Here is a 17,786-nt window from a genome sequence, read left to right on the forward strand (position 1 = left end):
CAGTAACTGAGATAAGGAGTTTTCTGGGCTTAGCTGGCTATTACCGAAGGTTCATCAAAGGCTTTTCGCAATTAGCTTTGCCGTTGACAAAGTTAACCCGCAAAGACACTCCGTTTGTTTGGACCCCTGAGTGCGAGGAGAGCTTTCAGACATTGAAGAAAAAGTTGACCACTGCACCTGTGTTAGTGTTACCTGAGCCGAACGAGCCTTTTGAGGTGTACTGTGATGCGTCGTTAAAGAGCCTAGGGTGCGTGCTGATGCAGCATCATAATGTGGTGGCGTATGCCTCACGGCAGTTGAGACCTCACGAAGTTAGTTACCCTACGCACGATTTGGAACTCGCTGCGGTCGTGTTTGCCTTGAAGGTGTGGAGGCATTATCTCTATGGGGTTAAGTTCCAAGTCTTCTCCGATCACAAGAGCTTGAAATACCTCTTTGATCAGAAAGAGCTTAATATGAGGCAAAGGAGGTGGATGGAATTGTTGAAAGACTATGACTTTGAGTTAAATTACCATCCTGGAAAGGCGAATATAGTGGCGGATGCGTTAAGTCGGAAGTCGTTGTATGCGTCTTGGATGATGCTTCAAGAGGAGAAGTTGCTCAAGGGATTCGAGAGTCTAAAAATTGGTGCTCGAGAAGTATCTGGAACCTTGTGTTTGAGCCGATTAGAAATCTCAAGTGACTTTAAGTCCGAACTCCTAAAGGCTCATGAAAATGATGAAGCACTATGGAAGGTGTTACCGGCTATCGAGCAAGGAAAACAGTGGAGAGTGTCGGAAGAAAAAGATGGGTTATGGAGATTCAAGGGTAGGATCATTGTGCCGGATGTTGGCACTTTGAGGCAAGATATCTTAAAGGAGGCACCCAAAAGCAGATTCTCCATTCACCCGGGGAGTACTAAGATGTACCATGATTTAAAGGCGATGTTTTGGTGGCCAGGTATGAAGAATGATGTGGCGGAATATGTTTCAAAGTGCTTAACTTGTCAAAAGGTAAAGATTGAACATCAAAGACCTTCCGGGATGTTGCAACCCTTAGAGGTTCCGCAATGGAAGTGGGAAAGTATTGCAATGGACTTTGTGTCGGGATTGCCAAGGACTAGGACTGGTTTTGATGCTATCTGGGTGATCGTGGACCGACTGACGAAGTCAGCTCACTTTTTACCCGTTCGGATGACTTACACCCTCGAGGAGCTAGCTCGGTTATACATAAAGGAGATTGTGAGACTCCATTGTGTACCTGCTACTATAATCTCTGATAGAGATCCTCGTTTCACTTCGAGGTTCTGGGGTGCATTTCAGAAAGCTTTTGGAACCCGATTAAGCTTGAGAACAGCTTACCATCCTCAAACAGATGGTCAATCCGAGAGGACGATCCAAACACTAGAGGATATGTTGAGAGCTTGTGTTTTGGACCAACCGGCGAGTTGGGATCGGTATATGCCGTTAGTGGAGTTTGCATACAATAATAGTTACCATGCGAGCATCGAAATGGCTCCGTATGAGGCATTGTATGAGAGGAAATGTCAATCTCCGCTATGTTGGTATGAAGCTGGAGAGAAAGGCTTGTTGGGACCGGAAATGATAGCTGAGACCACTGAACAAGTCAAGAAAATCCGAGATAGGATACTTACAGTGCAGAGTCGTCAGAAGAGTTACGCCGATCAGAGGCGGAAGCCCTTGGAATTTGAGGCAGGAGATCATGTTTTCCTTAAGGTTACTCCGACCATAGGAGTAGGTAGAGCGATTAAAGCAAAGAGGTTGAATCCTCGATACATTGGTCCATTTCAGATCCTAGAGAGGATTGGGCCGGTGGCGTATCGAGTGGCTCTACCGCCTCATCTTTCGAACCTGCACGATGTGTTTCACGTGTCGCAGCTTCGGAAGTACACCCCTGATGCTAGCCATGTGTTAGAACCTGAATCAGTTCAGTTGAGAGAAGATTTGACGCTTCCAGTGGCTCCAGTTAGAATTGATGATACTAGTATCAAACGGTTGCGTGAAAAAGAGGTTTCATTAGTCAAAGTGGCTTGGAATCGAGGCGGTGTTGAGGAACACACTTGGGAACTTGAGTCGGAGATGCGTACGGATTATCCGCACTTATTCTCAGGTAATTTGATTTGAATTTTGTGGGCAAAATTCCCAATTAGGTGGGTAGAATGTAAGACCCGGTTAATTAACGGCTAATTAACCCATAAATGAGAATTTATTCTAGAAAGCCAAAAATGTTATTTTATGGCTTAATATGATAGAGGAGATTGAGACGAGAATTTCGGTACCAATTTTATAGAAATCGGACCAAGATTGGACTGAACGGGCCAAACCGGACCAACCGGACCCAAAGTGGGCCCTTGGCCCAAGTAAACTAAACCAAAACCCTAGTTTTCAGCACTCTCTCTCCTCATTTACTACACACACACGCTGAAAATAGTGGAGAGGAAGGGAAGAACACTCTCTCAAGTTCTCTCCCTTGGTTGATCTTCAAACCACCATAACTTTTGTTCTAGAGCTCCGATTGCCGCTCCGTTTGCGACCACGCGTTCACCGTGGAGAGCTCTACAAAACCCATACAATCAATCTTGAGGTAAGCCACGTTTTACTGTTCGAAATTCCAGCCCTTGATTTCGAGTTTCATGGGTGAAATGTTGAGATTTTGGGTTCTTTGATGTTATAGGACCCAACTCTCTTGAAGGAGAAGGTTAATCTTGTCTCCTTGGACCTTGGGTGTGGTAAGATTCTCAACCCTAGTGTGATTTGTTGTTCTATGATGTTTGGGTATTGAGATGTTGTGTATGGGTATGATGATTGTGGCTTAGGTTGTGTATATGTGAATATTGGAGCTTGATTGGTGATTTTGGAAAGCTTGGGAGAGGGTTTTGTGTGACAAAATCTGTTCTTGGAGGTGTTGAGACCTTGAGAGCTTGTGGACAAGTGGTTTGGAAGTGCTCCGGTTGAGCTTGGGAAATCGGCTAAGGTATGGTTTCGGTTTCCCGTATCTAATATGTAATGTGGTAGGAAATACTTAGGCTAGAGGCCCTAAGATAGGCATTGAATTGTTGGTGTTGTTGAATGGTTGAGATATATGATGTGTTCATATATGTGATTATGAAAATTGATGCCTTGATTGTGTGATATATGAGAAATGCATGTTGTGATATATGCTTGATGGATGATTGAGGTTGAATTGATGGGTGGTACCATATTGATGGTGAGTATGATGTTGATCATGTATAATGATGGTTGATTTGGAAATTGATATTATTGGAAATTGGGATGAGAAGGATGTATGACATGAGATTGTGTTTGTCCTTTAGCCATTGATTGAGAAGTGTTAAAATGGTTGGAGGTAGTTTTGGGAATTTTAGTAAAATGTCAATGTGTGAGTTGAGGATGGCTTGTTGTTGATTTTGGTACATTTTGAATGATTTCAAAGAAAAGGGTTGAAATTGGCATGTTTTGATTGATTTTGAAAAGAGTTGAAAGTGGCTTGTTTTGAAAATGGCACTTTGTGGTTTTGAATGAAAATATGGTTTTTGGGCATACTTTGACGGGACATAACTTGGAATACGGATCTCTGATTTGCACCAAATCTGTTTAGAAATGAAATTGGATCCGGGATGTCCATGCCGTTCGAAGAACGGGTGAAAAATGATTTAAAATGAGAGAGTTATAACCGTCGGAAGATTGGGGGTTGAATCTGTAAATTCTGCAGCTTTTAACTTAGAAAATTTTTTAGCAGAATGACCCCTCGCGCGTAGGCGCACTTGGCGCGTACGCGCCGTTCTTCGAGAAAGCATCATCCACGCGTGCGCGTGGTGTGCGCGAGCGCGTCGATGCGCTGCATCGAATGCCCAGCCATTTTCCAGAGAGTTATGACCGTCGGAAGATTGGGGGTTGAATCTGTGAATTCTGCAGCTTTTAACTTAGAAAATTTTTAGCAGAATGACCCCTCGCGCGTAGGCGCACTTGGCGCGTATGCGCCGTTCTTCAAGAAAGCATCATCCACGCGTGCGCGTGGAGTGCACGTACGCGTGGCCTTGTTTTCATCCCAAAGTTGATTTTTGAGTTTTAAAAGTCAAATTTCATACTTCTAAGCCTCCGATCTCACCACTTATGTCTTGAATCATTATGATATGCCTAGCTATGAGATAAGGAGCTAGTGAATGTGGTAACTTGCGAGTGAAGCAAGGGAAAAATGAATGATCATTGAGGATCAAAGATGATTATGTGAGATGCGGAGAATGGCGGTGGAAGTGCTTGTTATGCCATGGGCCGAAGGGCCATAATTGTTAATGAATTGGCTGGTTATGGATTTAACCGTGAGCCGGATGGCTAGATTATTGCCGTGTTACGGCGGAGCCATGTTTATGGCCAAGTATAAATGCATATATGATGTTGAATGAATTGTGAATGTTTGCACTTCCACCATTGGAGATGAGGGTTTCCCTGGGTAGTAGCAATGGCTAGCCACCATGTGCTCCAGGTTGAGACTCGAAGCTCTGTTAACCCAATGTCGTAAGTGTGGCCAGGCACTGTGAAAGGCCCGGATGAGCTCGCCCCCGTAAATATTCACCAGTGATGGTGATGGATAAATATTCACCAGTAAGGGTGATGGATATGGATCATGATTATGATCAAGTTTATGATGAGTATAACTCGAGTTGGGGATGCACGACAGAGGGACAGTCCAATGGTTAGCTACTAGGACTTGTCGGGTTGGCTCTATAACCGACAGATGATATCATCAGCCACTAGGGACAGGCATGCATCATAAGCATACTACATGAATTGTTTGAGATTGCCTATTGACTGCATATTACTTGCTAATTGCCTAAATGCCTTATCTGTTCCTATTTGTAAATCTCTTGTCTGATATAACTGTGTTTGCTATATTATACTCCTGCTGGTGGTTGGGAGGTCTGAAGGAATTGGAAAGGGAAGTATTACTTAGAATGAAGGATCTTTAGTCAGTTGCCACTTACGGTTTAACTTGTTTATAAGCTTTGATATTACCTGGAGGAAGTTCTAGGATTGCCTTCGGCTTTCCTCTATTATTATGTATTATATATGTGGAAGCTGTTACCGTACTGGGGACCTCTGGTTCTCACCCATGCGGATTTTGTGGTTTTCAGATGCAGGACGCGAGGCTTCTCGTTGAGGCATGCTGGAGACTTCTGGATTAGCGAAGATCCTTTGTTCTCGGGACTCTATTTTGATTTATATATCTTGTTTAGATACTTTTATCTCCATTAAATAATACAAACTGTGATGACTCCTTATAGAGGGGATTTTGGAGAATAGGTTTTCTGTATTTGTGTCCCTTTGGGTTTCCTTTGGGGTTTTCCTTATTTTATTATTTGTATATATTACTATGCTCGGACCGGTTATCTTCGCGGCCGGATTTTGAGTCTTAATATTCCTGTTTTTGACACTCCTTTGTATATATGTGATCTTGCGTTAGCTTATCCTTTGCTCGTTACGTTATCGATCGGAGTGTTGCGCGTTCGAGTTACGGTTTTTGTTTATCCCTTTTTCTACAAAGGCTCCTAGCTATAATCAATTATTCATACTACTATACGTACTAAATTTTTGTTTTAGAGGTCGTAATACCTTGCCATCTCTGAATTATGACTTAAGCATAAGACTCTGTATGGTAGGGTGTTACATAAAGCACTGTCTAAGTAGATGAACTTCTTCAGAGAGTTTCTTCGCAAAACAAAACATCAATACTCTGAGTTATCTCTCCTTGATTCTGAATGAAGAAAAAATCTTCTTTTATCTCTTTGCATGTTGCTGGGTTGCTCTCCCTAGGTCAACTTCTTGAGCCTTGTACTTCACCAACCCACCATCTCACTTTTTCCTATTAATCCTCAAAATAGAAACTTTTGTTTTGACCTTCTCTTGTTGACCGAAAGCCATAGGAAAACAGAAACAGATATCTTCAATGGTAAACCCAGATCTTGGCCATTGAAAAATAACTTGGTCCCCAAGACACACTTGTGACCGTAGATACACAGCACTGAGGAATAGAAATCATCTTTCCCATGTATCCCATTTCGGACTTGGCAGATAGTTGGGAAGAGGAGAAGAAAGCAATATGCATGCAATAGGAAATGTGTTACCTTTAACCTTTGCCTTAGTTTGATTTGGTTTGATTTTGCTGATTTGACCTCAACCTTTCTTGCCTAACCTTCTCTTTCTTTCTTCTTCTGTGAATAGCTTAGAAACTAAGCACTCTCTCACTTCTCTAATATCTGATTGAGATAGGAAAAAGTGAACGTTGCTTTTGAAGCAAGATGGAGGGATTAGCTTGCTGAAATCAAATCGGGCTTGGGTCGGGTTTGATTTGCTTGACCCGTCTGATTCCTTGCTTTGTATTTCTTTGGACTTCTATTTATTTGTAGTCCACCAGCCTTGTTTTAATTTCATTCAATTTAGGCTGCAGCTGAATATTGAATTTGTGGCCTGCATCACTTTAACCAAAATAATCAAAACTAATTAGTTAATTTTTCCAATAAATTAATGTTTATCATCATTAATTAATTCAGTTAATTTCTTAACTCAACAATCTCCCCCTTGATGACAAACATAATTTAACATTAATCAAAAGGAATTGAATTTTAGTAAGATTAAGAAACTTCCCTTTGAATGATGTTGCTTGCTTTTATATTGCTCCCCCTTTCCTTTTCAAAGTTAGCTCCCCCTGGATTTATGCTCTTCTCTTCTTTCCTGTTTGCATTTAATTATAGAGAGCATCATAAAGAGCTACACAGAATTATTTTGACTTAGGGAGTTTAAACAATCAACACTACAAATCCAGCCCAATACTGAGCATATTATGTCAGCAACAAAATTAAATCATCAAGATTAATCAAGGGCAAACCAACAAAATATGAAAGCAAGTTCCAATTGTCATGTCATTGCATTTCCTGCAGGAGCACAATTGCAAATCAAAATTTATATGCTCAAAACTATTAGCAGCAATCAATTTTAGCTTTCTGCATTCAGCAGCTATTACTCCCCCCTTTTGTCATTAAGAGTGGAACCTAAGCAAGACCAATAAAAACAGCACCTTAAATTCTGCAAGAAAAGGTAATGCACAGTCTAAAACACCAAATTAATTTAAAGTAAGTGCATCAGTTGTTAAGGTATTACAGTCATCCAAAAATAACAAACATAAGTTCCAAAGTATCAAAATAGACAGGTTTTATGAAACAAAAGAGGAGCAGTCAGCAGCAACTTGATGAGACAATTCTAAGCATCAGAAGTATTTCCCTCTGAATCAATTTCCTCATCAGCATCAGTGGCAGGGTCTTCATCCTTTTGAAGGTTGTCAATGAACGTCATGAACACAGCCACTCTATCTCTTGATTTCCGGAAGAAATTCTCATGTTTGCTCGCTAGCCTCCTTTGTTCCTTGCTCATGGCAATCATGTGATTTGATTGTGAGACAAACTCCTGCACCAGATCCTTAACGACCTCATATAAAGCAAATTTTTGTCCAGTGGAGGCTGAAGTACCCGTGGTAGAAGGAGGAGAAATGTCTTCTGGTTCATAGTCATCATCATCTTCATCAAGAACCACTCTTTCAGAACGAGTGGGTCCCTTTTTTCTGCTGTTTCACTGAACCACCTCCTTTTAGATAAGAGTGCCTATTTCATATGACTCATTGAACAAATCAACACCAAAATATTCAAAAATACAAGTTAAGATCATGCCATAAGGAAGGGCTTTATCTTTCTCACTTAGAACAGAATCAAACATATATCTAACCATTAAATAAGCAAAAGAGATTTCTGTTGTTGTGAGAATAGCATACAAAACTAGAGTATCAGTGTAAGACACCCTTTGATATGAGACACCCTTTCATCCTATTTTCCAAATGTATAGGCGCATGCACCAACATCAGTGTATTTCAAAGAATCGCTGATGGTTTCATTATTAAGAATTTTGTCATTGCCTTTTACATAGGAATGAATAGTCTCCTCATGGTAAGTCATGTTTGCATAAAATTCCTTGACTAAAAGTGGGTACACTGGCTTTTTGATTTTAAAAGAGTGATTCCAGTCCAGAAATTTCAAGTTTTCAACAACAAAAAACCTTTCATTTTTAGCTTAGGTAAATCAACAAGAAAATTTGGACACAAGATGTGATGAGCAATAACCCCTTCATAGAAATCATTATTCAAAGACTTGACCTCACAAAGATGATTTACTTTTATTCAAAAAGAAAGTAAAGCAGATTAATAATAAAAATATGAAACATTTTCACTAAAAGACAAAAATAAAAGTAACACGTGAACAATGTAACACTCATTTTGGGCCCAGAGGTGGTTTATTTTAAGGAAACATATTTGGACCACCAAGAATCTGAATTTTAAAGTTTGCCCAGATGACTCTGTACTTGCAACAAGGCCTGAGAACACTGATTAAAGAGAAGGTTCTTCACTTGTCCATAATTGTCTCATACCTGTTTATGAGACAAAAGCTCCAACAGACATATCAACAGCTTTCAAACAAAGAATCATAGCTTAAAATTCCTAGACTAGTCCTAAGCATGCAAAATATGTCCTCAGCTAGTGGTTTAGTGAAAATATATGCCAATTGCTCTTCTGATTTAACAAATTGAATGATAATATCCCTTTTTTGAACATGTTCTCTTATTGAGTGAAATTTCACTTCAATATGTTTAGTCCTAGAGTGCAAAACTGGATTTTTAGAAATATTAATGACACTCATATTATCACACAATAAGAGAATATTTTTTAGCATTTAATTTGTAATCAGTAAGCTGTGTTTTTAACCATATAAGCTGAGAACAACAAGAAGAAGCAGCTATATACTCATCCTCTGCAGTGGATAAAGCCACTGTTGGCTGCTTCTTACTTGACCAAACATTCAAGGAGTTTTCAAGGAAGCAACATGAGCCTGATGTGCTTCTTCTATCAACTCTATCACCGGCAAAATCTGCATCACAATAACCAACTGCAGAAAAATCATCAATCTTAGGATACCAAAGACCAAAATTGGATGTGCCATAAATATATCTAATGATCCTCTTAACTGCAGAAAGATGAGACTCTTTTGGTTTAGATTGGAATCTTGAACACATTCCAACACTTAGCACAATATCGGGTCTAGAGGAGGTTATGTACATAAGAGAGCCAATCATTTCTCTATACCTAGTCTCATCTACATCTTTCTCAGTTTTTCCCTTGTCTAATTTTGAATTAGGGTGCATGGGAGTTCCCATGGGTTTGGCATTATCCATACCAAATTTCTTAACTAGTTTCTTGGCATACTTTTCTTGATGAATAAAAATACTATTTTCAGTTTGTTTAATTTGCAGCCCAAAGAAAAAAATTAAGTTCACCCATCATACTCATGTCAAATTCACTTGTCATGAGTTTCCCAAATTCAGAACAAAGGGATTCATTGGCTGATCCAAAAATAATGTCATCAACATATATTTGGACTAGAATGAAAGAATCATTAGAATTCTTAATAAATAGAATAGTGTCTGTGGTGCCTCTTTGAAAACTATTTTTCAAGAGAAAAGAGCTAAGTCTCTCATAACAAACTCTAGGAGCTTGCCTCAAACCATAGAGAACTTTTGATAATTTGAAAATATGGTTAGAAAGCTCTTTATTTTCAAAATCAGGTGGCTGTTCCATGTACACTTCTCTATCTATCACACCATTCAAAAATACACATTTCATATCCATTTGATATAATTTAAAACCACAAAACACAACATAAGCTAAGAGAAGTCTTATGGCTTCCATTCTGGCAACAGGGGCAAAGGATTCATCAAAGTCTATTCCTTCTTCTTGGTCATATCCTTGTGCCACTAGCCTTGCTTTGTTTCTTGCAATACTACCATCCTCTCCTAGCTCGTTCCAAAATATCCACTTGGTGCCGGTCACTTTCTTTCCATTCGGCCTTGGAACTAATGTCCAAACTTGGTTCATCTCAAACTCTTGAAGCTCATCTTCCATTGCCTTCACCCAAGAAGGGTCACCAAGGACTTCCTTGACATTTTGAGACTCCATTTGAGAAAGAAGAGCAATGTTTGTTCCTTCATTTGCCTTTCTAGTTGAAGACCGAGTTTTAACCCCATGAGAGACGTCCCCAATGACAAATTCCTCAGGATAATTCTTCAAGAATCTCCATTCACGAGGTCTAGTGGACTTGGAGGCAGATTCAGTTACCGAGGGATTCTGGGTACTGCTAGTTTCAGGATCTCCTTCAGATTCATGAGACAAAATGGAATTGTCTCTTAAATTTTCTACACCTGCTGTTTCTGGTTCATCTTGTCCAGAATTTTCATTTTCATGATTTTGTGCAGTATCGTCATCATTTTGAGCTTGATCCCTGTATCACAATCTTCCAAAACACTTTGCACCAAGTTAGTATCACAAAATATAACATGTATGGACTCTTCAATAATCCTAGCATCTTGATGATAAACCCTATACGCTTTACTAGTTGTGGAATATCCTACAAATAAACACTCATACGCCTTTGGATCAAATTTTCCCAAATTATCTTTGTTATAAGAACAAAGCATTTGCATCCAAAGATGTGCAAGTAGTCCAAGTTTGGTGAGTAACCTTTCCAAAGTTCATAAGGGATTTTCTTCAAAAATTTCCTTATGATAGTTCTATTCAAAATATGGCAAGCTGTGTTAACCGCTTCGGCCCAAAGGAATTTTGGAACATTGCTCTCACAAAGCATAGCTCTTGTCATTTCTTGAATGCTTCTATTTCTTCTTTCCACAACACCATTTTGTTGTGGTGTTCTTGGATAAGAGAAGTTGTGAGATATTCCAAATTCTTCACAAAAGGATTCAAACAAATGGTTTTCAAATTCAGTTCCATGATCACTTCTTATAGAAGAGATCTTTAAATCTTTTTCATTTTGAATTTTCTTGCAAAAAGGTTCAAAGACCGAAAATGCTTCATTTTTGTGTGCAAGAAATAAAACCCAACCAAACCTAGTATAGTAATCCACAATCACTAAACCATAATGTTTACCACCTAGGCTTTGAGTTCTTGTTGGACCAAATAAATCAATGTGTAGCAACTCAAGTGGCCTTTTAGTAGAGATATCTTCCTTTGGTTTAAAAGAACTTTTTGTTTATTTTTCCATTTGGCAAGCATCACAAGTGATGTCTTTGTCAAACCTTATCAAAGGAAGACCTCTTACTAACCCTTTTCTTTACAAGTTTGTTTATTTGAAACATACTTTTATGGCCCAATCCCTTGTGTCATAGCCACTTTTTAGATTCTTTAGAATGAAAACATGCTACATTTTGATCTTTTAGTTCATCAAAGGTAAGTCCATACACATTATTGCAATGCTTGGCAACAAAAAGCACTTCATTAGTCTTTTCATTTACAACACAGCATTCAAGTCTTTTGAAAGTCACTAAATATCCTAAGTCACACAGCTGACTTATACTCAAAAGATTGTACTTCAATCCACATACCAAAAATACATCATCAATGAAAGTAGAGTATTCATTACCTACTTTTCCAATAGCAATTATTTTACCTTTACCATCATCTCCAAAGGTCGCAAAACCTCCATCATACTTGTTTAGTTTGATGAAGTAAGTTGACCTTCCAGTCATGTGCCTTGAGCATCCACTATCCAAGTACCACATATCCTTTTTGTTCTTGGATGCTAGGCAAATCTGCATGAAATACTTCAAGTAACCTTAGGTATCCAAATTAATTTGGATCCTTTGAAGTTAATCCATCTTGGCTGCCCAAGTGCATTGAAATCATACACAACATTGTAAATTTGGTTTCCTACAATTCTTTTTTCAATGAAGCATTGTGAATATGAATGACCAAATTTTTTGCAATTAAAACAATGATTTTCTGATGCATGTTGCTGAAATTGAGATGAGCTACCATGCTGGAAATGATTGAAGGGCTGAAATTTTTTGGTTTTTGGAGGAGGTGCATTTTTTTTTGACAAGCTGATTTTTGTTATACTTATTCCTCTTTGCAAAAGCATTTTCACTAGACTTTTTGAAAACTTTTGGGCTTTTCGAAGATGAGGTTTTGTTGTAAAATGATGGTTTTTTGAAGGCAACCTCATTTTTTGAAATGTACCCCAAACTTGACCTATTTGAAGTAGGTTCGGTTCTTGGTGAAGGCTCAGTTTCACTTGTGTAAACTTCATCAAATTTCTCCTCAAATGTGAGAACATATCCAATACCAGATTTGTTGGATGTGGATTTAGTATTTGATGAAGAAGCCACAAATTTCATAGAAGAATCATTAAAAACTGCACTTTCCTTGGTTATATAACCTAAACCAGATTTTTCAAACAATGGTCTTTGCCTTGCAAGTAATTTGTCCAAGTTACTAGAACTTTGAGCAAATTTTGCTAAGTTACCATTCAGCCTTTTAATCAAATCATTTAATCTTTCATTTTCAGTAATTAACTCTTGAGAAGGATCCACAATGTGCTTTCCTTTTACTTTTTCAAGTTCAGATTTTAGAAATCTGTTTTCTTCAATAATGTCCAAAGCACATTCAATTTTCTTCACTTTTTCTTTTAAAAAATCATTTTCAACTTTTAACACATCTTTTTCAGATCTGCATTTATTGTACTTATCTAGCAGTTTTGAGGTGTTTAGAGTGAGATCATCAATAATAGCATGTAAATCATCTATAGACAAATCATAGTAATTTACCTCATCAAGTGATTATTTCCAGCCATTAAGTAGGTTTTATCTTCACCTTCAGAATCTTCTTCTTCATTGGAGTCGTTCTCAAGATCCTCCCAAGCTGCCATGAGCACTCTCTTCTTTTCTTTCTTTCCTTTGTCCTCTTTCTTGAGCTTTGGACAGTTTAGCTTGAAATGTCCAGCCTCCTTGCAATGATGACATGTCACCTTGCTCAAGTCCATCTTGTGTTCCTTTTGAGCTTGAACCCTTATACTTGCCCTTGTTCTTCATCATCCTTCTAAATCTCCTAACAAAAAATATAAGCTCATTATCTGAAATACCATCACTAGACTCACTCTCTTTTAATTCTATTTTTGACTTGAGGGCTATTCCCTTTTTCTTTGAGTCCGGGTTTGTGTGTGTGGTTTCATAGGCAATGAGTTTTCCTCTCAACTTATCATAAGTTATAGGGCTTAGGTTATTGCTCTCGGCTAGGACAGTGGCAGTGGTTTCCCATTCTTTTGTGAGGCTTCTAAGGAGTTTTCTCACTAGGGTTTGTTCTGAGTAGTTTGTACCCATAGCATCAAGGTTGTTGATTATGATTGAGAATCTCTCAAACACTTCATCAATGTTTTCTCCATCTTTCATATTAAACATCTCATACTCTTTTCGCAGCATATCAATCCTCGTTTCTTTAACTTGTTTAGTGCCTTCCTGTGTAACCTGAAGTTTCTCCCAGATTTCTTTGGTTGTCTTGCATTTAGACACCTTTTGGTACTCTTCAAAGCTGATAGCATAGTGAAGAAGGTTGATTGCTTTAGCATTCAGCTCCATCTTCTTCTTATCGTCTTCATTCCACTCAGCTTCTTCTTTTGGAGTCACCACTCCATCAGCACTTGTTTTTGTTGGGATCTTGTGACCAATTACAACAATCTTCTAAATATTGTAGTCAATGGATTGGATGAAGATCCCCATCCTCTCTTTCTAGTAGGCATAGTTCTTCCCGTTGAAGAAAGGAGGCCGGTTGTTTGATTGGCCTTCAATGAGAGTGTAGGTAATTGTGGTTGTGCACAAGTTGTTCGCCATTGGATCTTTGCTCCAAGCAGTGAAGCTTGATTCTTGAGACATTAGCTCTGATACCAATTGAAGGTTGTAGAAGGCTTAGAGAATGGGGGGTTGAATCTATGACCTTATTTGATGTTACTGGATTAACCCTTTAAAACAAACTTTCAATTCTGATTCTGTTTGAACTCAGCAGCGGAAATTTATGAGACAATTTCATTTTGTCTCATGAATATCAGAAAACAGAACAGAGCAGAGAAGAGAAAAGCTAACACCGTCATGTATCCTGGTTCGGTTGCCTTGTGCTATGCAACCTACGTCCAGTCTCTACCACAACAGTGGTAGAATTTCCACTATAGTTAAAGTATTACATACACCAATTCCACAAGATTGACACAATCTTTTCACACTCAAGTTCTAACCTAACTTGACATTGGCTATGCTAATACCTAACTCTTCACTCTTAGTGCTCACCCAACTAAGAAAGGAGTACCTCACTGATACTAGATACAAGACACAAACTCACCTAAAGAAATCTGAAAATAACTCTAGGCTTTTCTCTCAAGTTTATCACTCAGCCTCTTTCACTCATTTGGCTTTTACTTGAGCTCTCTCAATATGTCTTTTCACTCCAGAAATTACAGAAAGATAAACATTGAAAAGTAAATTACAATTTGTAAAACATGAAGGAGATTGACTTCTTCAACAGCCTCTTTGTTATGTGATAAACCAGATTTGCATGTCTCTGATTCAGTTCTTTATTTTTGGCGGAATGCTTCTTTGAAAGAAAGCACTATCTAAGTAGATGAACTTCTTCAGAGAGTTTATTCACAGAACAAAACTTCAATACTCTTGGTTATCTCTCTTTGATTCTGAATGAAGAAAAAATCTTCTTTTATCTCCTTGCATGTTGCTGGGTTGCTATCCCTAGGTCAACTTCTTGAGCCTTGTGCTTCACCAACCCACCATCTCACTTTTTCCCATTAATCCTCAGAATAGAAAATTTTGTTCTGACCTTCTCTTGTTGACCGAAATCCATAGGAAAGCAGAAACAAATATCTTCAATGGTAAACCCAGATCTTGGCCCTTGAAAAATAACTTGGTCCCAAGACACACTTGTGACCGTAGATGCACAGCAGTGAGGAACAGAAATCATCTTTCCCATGTATCCCATTTCGGACTTGGCAGAGAGTTGGGAATAGGAGAAGAAAGCAATATGCATGCAATAGGAAATGTGTTACCTTTAACCTTTGCCTTAGCTTGATTTGGTTTGATTTTGCTGATTTGACCTCAACCTTTCTTGCCTAACCTTCTATTTCTTTCTTCTTATGTGAATAGCTTAGGAACTAAGCACTCTCTCACTTCTCTGATATCTGATTGAGATAGGAAAAAGTGAATGTTGCTTTGGAAGCAAGATGGAGGGATTAGCTTGCTGAAATCAAATCGGGCTTGGGTCGGGTCAGGTTTGATTTGCTTGACCCGTCTGATTCCTTACTTTGTATTTCTTTGGGCTTCTATTTATTTGTAGTCCACCAGCCTTGTTTTAATTTCATTCAATTTGGGCTGCAGCTGAATATTGAATTTGTGGCCTGCATCACTTCAACCAAAATAATCAAAACTAATTAGTTAATTTGCCTAATAAATTAATGTTTGTCATCATTAATTAATTTAGTTAATTTCTTAACTCAACATTTAGTCTTGAAAGATGTGAAAAGACATAGCTCAGCTTGATTCTTTTGACCATCTATATGTTGTAATAAAGTTAATACAATCTTCTTGCCTTCTTTGATAAAGGAGTAAGTATTTTTGAAACCATCGTGAATAGCCTGACAATCATATTGCCAAGGACGTCCTAACAGTAAGTGACATGCGTCCATTGTGATGACGTCACACTACACTTAATCTTTGTATTTATTTCCAATGGAAAATTAGACTAAACATCACTTTGTGACTTTAATTTCATTCTCCTTTTTTAACCAATGCAACTTGTAAGGGATGTAACTTGGTTGGAAGCTTCAATTTGTCTACCATATAATTTGAGACAACATTTTCACAACTTTCGCTATCTATGATGACCTTGCAAACCTTCTCTTCAACAGTGCATCTTGTGTGAAAGATGTTGTGGCGTCGCCAACTCTCGTCTTCTATTACCCTTGCAGTATTCAAGCTTCGACAAACTACTAAAACTTCTCCACAATCGGCTGAAACTTTTTCAGTAGCATAGTCAACCTCACCTTCCTCCTCTTACTCCTGAATTGGTTCTTCATTAACCTCTTCCTCGACACGAGTGATAATCCTTCTGTTTGGACAATCAGCAGCAATATGCCCAAAATCTTGACATTTGAAGTATTTCTTACCTGATGATCAACGCTCCTTGTTGCTTTTACAAGATCCTGTCTTCATTTCTTGTTGAACATCAAGGATGACTTCTTTGTTCTTTGGCGACTGAGTGTTATTTCTTTGTGTTCTTTGCTTTTCAATCTTTAATGACATCCTAATGACATCATCCAAGATCCAATATGATTGCAGCTAAACGACATCAATAATTTCTGTGTTCAGTCCTCCAAGATAACGAACAATTATTTGTTCTTCAGACTCTTGAATGTCACACTTCATAAGCAACTCTTCGAAGTCTATTATATATTCTTCTACAGATAATGACTTTTGCCTCAAATTATGAAATTTGATGAAGGTGTCTTGCCTGTAATATTCAGGAAGGAACTTGCGCTTGAGCTCACAACGCATTTTATCCCATGTCTTGATCTTTCTTCTTCCTTCTCTTTCTCGCTGACGCTTGAGATTCTCCCACCATACTGTTGCATGCTTCTTTAACTTCATCGCCACAAGCTTCACACAATTGTCATCTGGAATGTCTTTTAACTCGAATACTCTGTTGGAGTCTCCCTTCAAACTCAGGAATATCAATTTTGATTCCTGAGTCTTTAGCTTTGTGAGTCGCATTGTGTCGTGCTCTTCGTGTGGACAAATCTTCAGATGAAGAAGAATAATGAAATGGATTTGTATTATCCTCTTCACTAGAAGGACTGTCTTCAGTCTAGTTTCCATGATTATGTTGAACGGCTTCATATTTTGCAAGTTGCTCTTGCAGCTCCTTAACTTGACGGCATAATTCCTCCACTTCAATTTCTTGAGTTGTTCTACGCTTTTTACTGATGCCGGGACGTCGAGGTTAACAACCCCACTATGGTGAAAGTAGCCAAGAATCCACCTTGGTTGGCTAAGCCAAAGATGCACCTCTTACTATCAAAGAGTTTCTAGGAAAATAAGCACACAACTTATTTAATATATAACTCAATCAACTCAACTTTATAAATAAAAGGGGTACATATGCATATTTATATTAGTAGGGGAGGAGGAACCTTCATGACTCAGACGATGTGGACTAACTCATAATACAATATAATAATATATGCTAAACTAGACTACTTTAATTAACGAAAGAAACATAAAGATACATGCTCCTGCATCAGCAACAATACGTAAACCGTTGCTGTCTCCAGCGGTTTACACTAGCCTTTGTTTTCATATAAACCGCTACTGTCTATAGCAGTTTATATTTTGTTCTATTCCTTTAGAAACTGCCGCTGCATATAGGGGTGGCAATAGGTAGGGTAGGGTAGGGTTTGGATCCAATCCTAACCCTATCCGCGGGTTGAGAATATCCCAACCCTAACCCTACCCGCTCTTAACTCGCGGGTACCCAATCCTACCCGCGGGTTAAAAAAATATACAACATTATTATATAATTTGATGATAATTTAAACTAGAACTGATTTTTATGTAAAAAAAATATTAAATTATCAATTAATGATTTTCTTTTAGTGACTAAGGATTTTTTGCATTTAGTGAGAGGTTTTTGATTTAGCATCCACTTAAAATATATTTTTATATAAGTATATAATATAAACATATATAGAGTGCGGGTTGGTCGGGTAGGATTGAAGTTCAACACGCACCCTACCCGACCGGCACAAAAACCCTATCCACACTCTACCCTACCCGCTGCGGATCGGGTTGGCA

The sequence above is a fragment of the Arachis ipaensis genome, chromosome B9 (assembly GCF_059453495.1).
Source record: "Arachis ipaensis isolate K30076 ecotype BB chromosome B9, ASM5945349v1, whole genome shotgun sequence".
Classification (NCBI taxonomy): domain Eukaryota; kingdom Viridiplantae; phylum Streptophyta; class Magnoliopsida; order Fabales; family Fabaceae; genus Arachis; species Arachis ipaensis.